The 7,215-nt window shown below is 44.3% G+C and overlaps 1 pseudogene; it reads left to right on the top strand.

Annotated features, from left to right (window-relative positions):
- Nucleotides 1–715: 715 nt before the first annotated feature.
- On the top strand, nt 716–1,717 carry LOC127216382 (phosphoglycerate mutase 1-like; annotated as a pseudogene).
- Nucleotides 1,718–7,215: the final 5,498 nt, after the last annotated feature.

The following is a 7,215-nucleotide window of genomic DNA, read 5'->3' as shown; positions in this document are numbered from 1 at the left end:
GGCTCCAGTGAATTTCGACAAATGGGAATTTTGGATCATGAACCAATTTCCAGACCTGAGCCAGTTTGTAGACCCTTTCTCCAGTCCTTCACCACAGAGCCCTACAGTCTCTTACAATGGTAACTGTACACTGGGGGAAAGGATATAATCAGGCTTTCCAGGGTGTACTGAATACTGGTTCTGAATTGATGCTGACTCTGCAAGATCCCAAGAAACACTGTGACCCTCCAGTTAGAGTAGAGACTTAAGGGGCCAGGAATTAATAGAGTTTTGTTTGAAGTTCAACTCATAATAGGTCCAGTGAATCTCATCCTGTGGTTATTTACCCATTCCCAGAATGTATACATGGGATAGAAATTATCAGAATTCTCAAATTAGTTTGCTGACCTGTGGAGTGAGGGCTACTTTGGTTGAAAAGGCTAAATGGAAGCCTTTAAGATTGCCTCTGTCAAAGAAAATAGTGACTCAAAAACGGTATTGCTTCCTTGGAGAAACTGTAGAAATTAGGGCCAATGTCAAGAACTTGGAAAATGCAGGGGTGGTGGTCCCCACCACATTTCCCTTCAGAAGCCTTGCCAGAGTACCAAATGACAACTAGGACAACAGACCACTGAAGAAAAGAGATAGCCAGCCAACTTCCCAAAGTTAGGTTTGTCATCGTGTTCAAGAAAAATGTGGAGGGAAGAGTCCCTGCCACATTCTCCTGCCTGTCACCATGGCCGCCTACAAGCTAGTGCTGATCCGGCACGGGGAGAGCACCTGGAACCTAGAGAACTGCTTCAGCGGCTGGTATTATGCCTACCTGAGCCCGGGGGACCACGAGGAGGGGAAGCGCGGTGGACAGGCATTGCGAGATGCTGGCTATGAATTTGACATCTGCAAAAGAGAGCAATCCGGACCCTCTGAACAGTCCTGGATGCCACTGACCAGATGTGGCTGCCAGTGGTCAGGCGCCTCAATGAGCGACACTACGGGCGTCTGACTGGTCTCAATAAAGCAGAAACTGCTGCTAAGCACTGCCCTTCTGGAATGAAGAAATTGTCCCCCAGATCAAGGAGGGAAAAAGAGTCCTAATTGCAGCCTATGGCAACAGCCTTCGGGGGGGGGGGGATCGTCAAGCATCTGGAGGGGCTCTCAGAAGAGGCCATCATGGAGCTGAACCTGCCAACTGGCATTCCTATTGTCTATGAATTGGACAAGAACTTGAAGCCTGTTAAACCCATGCAGTTCCTGGGAGATGAAGAGACCGTGCGGAAAGCTATGGAAGCTGTGGCCGCTCAGGGCAAGGTCAAGAAGTGAGGCGAGCAGGCAGACTCCTACCCTAATACCCTCCTCCCTGCCTGTTTACACCTCCTGCACCCTTCCCCAACTCCTGCCACACTGACCACATCTTTAGGATCTTAAATTTCAGTTGTAGCTGTAGATGGGGACTTGTGGCTCCCATTTTCATTTAGTCTTTTATCCCCTGCACCCACTCCCTTCATAGAACCCAGTCAGGAAAACACCTCTGGGGTGCAGGTTCTTGGTTCACCATCCAGGGATGGCTCCTCTTACCAGGAGGATTGAGAGTAGTGATTAGTTTTTCTTAGTCCTCTGTTTACTAAGGATCTGCTTTAGGAAGAGGTCAGGAAGGAACCAGGCAGTAGAATGACCAATGAGAAGCTGCAGCCAGGTTTTGTCCCTGGAGCTTGTCCTGCACTCTCCTGCAGTTAGGTAACTGGGGGCTGTAGTCATTTCCAGTGGAAGGTGAAAGTAACTCACATGGTGATTAATACCTTCTTCCTTCCTCTGAGCATAAAGGAGCTGCTGGCCCCGGAAGGTTGAGATCAATCCTGTTAACTTTACTTTGACAAAAAAAAAAAAAAAAAAAAAAAAAAAAAGTACGTGTATATTTATCAGCAGAAAAAAGCCCCTCTGCTGTTTCTAGTGGTGATTGAAATAGTTCCATGTGGTCACCAGAAAATAAGCCTCCTGTCAGATGGGATAAACTCCTTGTCCTGGGGCAGGAGTGCTTGCTGTGTGTTGGTTACTTCTGCCGTGTCTTGTAGAGGTGAAGTGCCTCTTGATCATGTCCAGAATTTGTCTTTCACTGTCTGAATCATGTTCCAGCTGCTTGGCCCTACCATGTGGGTTCAGAATTCGTTTGGGCGTAACTACTAAATCTTTCCAGATCAGTATAATAAAGGAGTGATGTGCAATAAATAGAAAAAGAAGACCAGGATGGAGAAGCCAGACAGGGAATGGGTCCCCAGTGCAATCTTCATCCCAAAAGAGTCTCCAAGCAGAAAACTGCAGCTGTGTTCTAACTGCAAACTGATATGACTGAGTCAGCCAATGAGGACTGACTCACACCTTGATTCCCAGAGCTCCCGGTAGATGAGTTCCACAGCTCACCTTCACTGAAGGAGAATTGCTCCAAAATGGAGACCACCATAGTCTTACACAGCTCATTCTGTCATTGCGCTGACAGCTGTTTTCTTTGTTGTACTCTGGTCTGTTGGGTGAGCACTTTCATCAGCTTGTCAATATCACACTGGTTTATGAGGTAGGCTATAAAATCAAGAAATTCAGGATGAGCAAAAGAATCACATCACATTTTCACATGAGAATATCAAGTTAGCATCATTTAGTCAAGTAATGGTAATGCATATATTAAAATATCTTCCATGTTGAGAAGATTCAAGGATAAGTCTGCCAAAATGTACATGTCAAGACTCTGATCTTACTGGTTGGAGCCATCCTTAAACTCTGCTTATAGCTCTCTTCCACCCTGTCAGCTTTTCCCATGGTCTGAATGCTAGGCCTTATCGCGCTCAGAAGAGACGAGTCAGAGAAAGGAAAGAAAAGCTGCAGTTCTTGGCCTAAGGAGATCTACTGCTATCAGCTGTGTCAATGAAAAAGCACACATAAAACATTTAAAGCACCAGAAACAAGGCTGGATCGATGCTCGTTAATACGTCAGGAAAGGAACGAGACAAAAACCAGCACATAGATTAAATCTAGGAAGATTTCCCAAGAAACTGGTTTAGCAACATTTATGTAATAAAAAAACCCGGCCGGGGCTATGGGACTCAGAGTATAGCACTTCCACCACTCAAAGGTGACTTTTATGGATTAAAAGGAGAACGGGACTCCTGGAAACATAAACCCATACAAAAGCTCACCAACAAACTGAGAAAAGGGTAAACATGTGAGGAGCAGAGAGAGAGAAACATTATGAACACTGAGTTTCCCTAGGAGCACATGCTAACTTTTAAATCTTGAGCACTTTTAGAAACTAAACCATTTGTGTTAGTTGTTGGAAACTTAGAAATGCATAAAAGGAGAAGAGAAAACTAATGACACAGGAGATGGGGGAGAGGAAGAGAGGAAAGAAACTTGTACAGAACCTGGGTGGTGCCTTATCCATGTTTTGCTCTGTCAGGCTTCCCCACTTACTTAGAGTGTTCTTTGGTGGTGTTTGAACCTTTCCTGGGGAGCTACAAACAAACCTCAGATAGGGCACCAGTGGCAGACCAAAAAAACAATGCCACTCAAGTTTAGTTTATTCAACATGAAATTTTATTAGTGTTACTCTAGGAGTATGGGTGTGGGTTCCCTATAGGAGCATGGACAACTTACTGTCCACTACATCACAAAAGAGTGCTCCTCAAGAACCATACAATGATTAACTGCCTATATATTCTCCAAGAGGGGCTGGGCCTCATGCACTGCAGTGAACATTACCTCCCCCCAAGCTGAATCATGTGCCCCATGAACCCTCCCTCAAAGGAATGTTAGTAGACCCAATACTTCACCACAGACTCAAAATAGATCTTTCCTTATTTCACAGAATACATGCACACAAATACACTGTTATAAAACAAGTTCTCTTCTAACATTTGCTGTAAAAAAGTATCAACTAGAAGGAAAAGACTTTGATTTTTATGTAATCAAAATGGCCTCCAAACCCATGGCATTCTGGGAATTACAGAGTCTCGAGAGACTGTTCTAACTGAAGCTTTTCTGCTCATCTAGTTTCTTTCATGGGCTCAACTAAACACTCAGAACTCCCTCGGCCCAGGGCTCTTTCCTCTGTCTACTCCTGTCATCCCCTGACTTCCCGGTCTCATGAGTTTCCTCACAGCAGAACCATGACTTCAAAGCCACTTCTTTCTTTCTCCTGTAGTTGAAATTGAAGCACTCCTGGTGTGTTTCTGCTCACCTCCGTTGGCCCACTCCTGCAAGTACGTCAGGACTCCAGCAAGGTATCTCTTTTCAGGAAGTCTTCTTTGCCAAACCACATCCCCTTTGCTCCCCCATACTGATTTACTTAATGACACAAATTATTATATAGACTACTCTAGCCAGAAAAATTTTAGTGTAAAGGCAAATCAAATTAATATTTTTTAACTTTTACTTGTTGATTTTATGTATGTGGATGTTTTGTATGCTTATATGTCTATACATTCCTGGCCAGAAGAGGGTGTCAGATGCCCTGGTAATGGAGTAATGAATGGGTTGAGCCACCATGTGGGTACTGGAAATTGGATTCGGCTTTTCTGAAAGAACATCCAGTGCTCTTATCCAGTGAGCCATTTCTCCAGCCTTAAATTAATATTTAATAAAATAACTATCCATCAGCTAAATACATAACACTCTGCATTTGATTTTACACAACATGGAAAAACTACATGTCCCAGACAGACTGCTGTGAGTAGCTCCCACATGTGTGGAAGAGTGCCTGTACAAGGGCAGGTGGGAACTACTTTGGGGCCTTTTTGCCTTTCTGTCCCTTCTGCCTTGGGAGGACACTTGGATGAGGCCACCTATGAAGTGTAAGAGTTTCAACAGACATTAAATATCCCATCTCCTCTTTCTTGGACTTTCTAGCCTCCAGAATTGAGAAACAGCTTTTTATTACTTAAAAATTACCTTATGGGGCCTGGGGCCGCATTCCTTGTTTTTGTTTATTGTTGTTCTATTTTATTTTTGCAGTGCTGAGAGTTGGGCCTAGGCTCTCCATTGCTAAGATATATCCCCAGCCCATGGTTGCTTTTGAGACAAGCTCTTGCTAAGTTGCCCAGGCTCCTCTTGAACTTGCTCTGTAGCTCAGCCTTCTGTTAATTTATGACTGGTCTGTCTCTATGCCACCAGGATCAGCTCAGGTGTTTTGTTGTGGTGTAGGAATAGACTAAGGCATACAGTCTAACTGACTTTATCCACTTTATCCTGGCACATGGCCTACCAAAATGTATTCCCCCAGGCTCCTGTGCAGCAAGTTATAACCTTGTAATTCAGTTCCTGTGGGTAACAGTGGGGGGTTCAGATACTAAATTGGGTCTTTAAAGGGAAAGGGGTACATGTTCTTCTAGTACTTTTTTCCCCCCTTTTTAATTTAAATTCGAAACAAGGTTGCTTTACAAGTCAATTCACTGTTCCTTCACCTTCCCTTAACACCCCCACCAAACCACAGCCCCTTTCTGCTCCCCAGGGAGGGTGAGGCCTTCCATGGGTGATCTTCAAAGTCTGTCATATCATTTGGAGCAGGGCCTAGGCCCTCCCTGGTGTGTCTAGGATGAGAAAGTATCCCTCTTTTGCAGTTCCCTACCCCACAGCCTTAAAAGTGAGTGGACATTGTGATGATGGCCCATCTAGTACTACAGGAAAATAGCAGCACCTTCTGACAGAGGCGACAGACAAGAAGGAGCCTTGGGACTTCTCTGCCAATGCTGCTGTCCTAGTCCCAGAACTACTCTGCAGACTGTTACTTGAGAAAACCATATGTGTCGTGCATGTACTTGTTGCCTATTGGAGAAATATCATGTTGTCTACTTTACCGGGTACTCCCTAAGTCCTGAGAACAAAATAGGGATATAGAAATAAAAGGTATCATCACACCAAAAAGAAACTGTTACCTCAGCGAGGACAGAACTCTAAAATACTTGCACACTCACTAGGGTGTGACAAGTGCTGGGACAGAATTAACTACAAGGTGCTATGGGACCCTGGAGCCTCAGGGGCCTCAGAGAAGTAATACTGATACTGATTCTAAACAAAGAACAGAGGTTAGTAAGGCGCACAGAACAAGAGGAAACGTCACACCCCCAGAGAGAATGTGGTAGTTTCCGGTGAAAAAGTCGTCAACCCAGGTGGTTAGGTAAAGAGCTCTGAGGTCCAAATATGTAGGTCTAAATCCTAGTCAATACAGTCACCAGTTATTAGGTATCTGGTTGCCTGTGCTTTACCTATGCTTTCTGTGGCTACCACCTGGAGTTTTCATCAGGACCAAGTGCCCAGTCTGTGTGTGAGCAGCACAGGGGTGTGTAAGGGCTATAGAACACGCTCAGTGAAGTTGAGCTTTGAAATCAGTGACATGTGACTAGAACCCAAGGGCAAAGAGAAGAGTTTTCCAAAGCGATGCTGGAGGGAATGATTTATGACTGGATCAAAGAGTTTGGATACCATCCCAAAGCCCACCAGGCCTCTGAAAGCTCTCTAAACAGGAAGCTGACACGATCAGATAGATTTCTGCCTTAAAGTGTTCAGATGGAGGGGGTCAGGACTTCTTTTAAAAAAGAAAATCTCAATAGCTTTGCACAAGAAAAACATTCCAAACATTGCTTCCCTTAGACAAATATTTTTTTGTTCCTTCCAGGTGGTAAAAATGGAGGGGAACAAGTCCTACCCCTCAGCTAAGGTCAGTTCATAATCCCATCTGTGGAGGGCTCACAACTGTGTATCTAAGAGTCAGCCATTATCTCCCTACAGCTCAAGTGTTCAGTTCCTGCTTTGCTGAGAAAACAATATATCTATATCCTTCGTCACATGACTAGGAAGCTAGAGGATCTGATGCCCTCTCTGGCTTCCGTGAACACCTACATACACATGACATGCATAAATAAAAATAATTAAATAAATATTTGTAACTTAAAATAAACCTTCAGGAAAGAAAAATATCCTTTTTTTACCCAGGGTTAAGCTACCATGGAAGAGTCCCTCCCAGGCAGATAGCAGTTCCCTGAAGAACCTTCAGGTGAAAACTGACTTCCTTTCAATTGGTTTCTTCTGTGAAAATGTATCAAGGAAAATCCCCAGGACTCTGCACATTTGCTAACATTCAGACAACCTTAGTGTGAGCTGGGAGAGCAGCCAAATGTGAAAACACGCACCTGTTATTCCAGCACTTGGAGACTGAGGCAGTAATAGGATCATATGTTCAAAACCTGCAACACT

The sequence above is a fragment of the Phodopus roborovskii genome, unplaced genomic scaffold (assembly GCF_943737965.1).
Source record: "Phodopus roborovskii unplaced genomic scaffold, PHOROB, whole genome shotgun sequence".
In the NCBI taxonomy this organism is placed as follows: domain Eukaryota; kingdom Metazoa; phylum Chordata; class Mammalia; order Rodentia; family Cricetidae; genus Phodopus; species Phodopus roborovskii.
The sequence above is the reverse complement of the archived record's forward strand: the minus strand, read 5'-3'. Positions and strand labels throughout refer to the sequence as shown.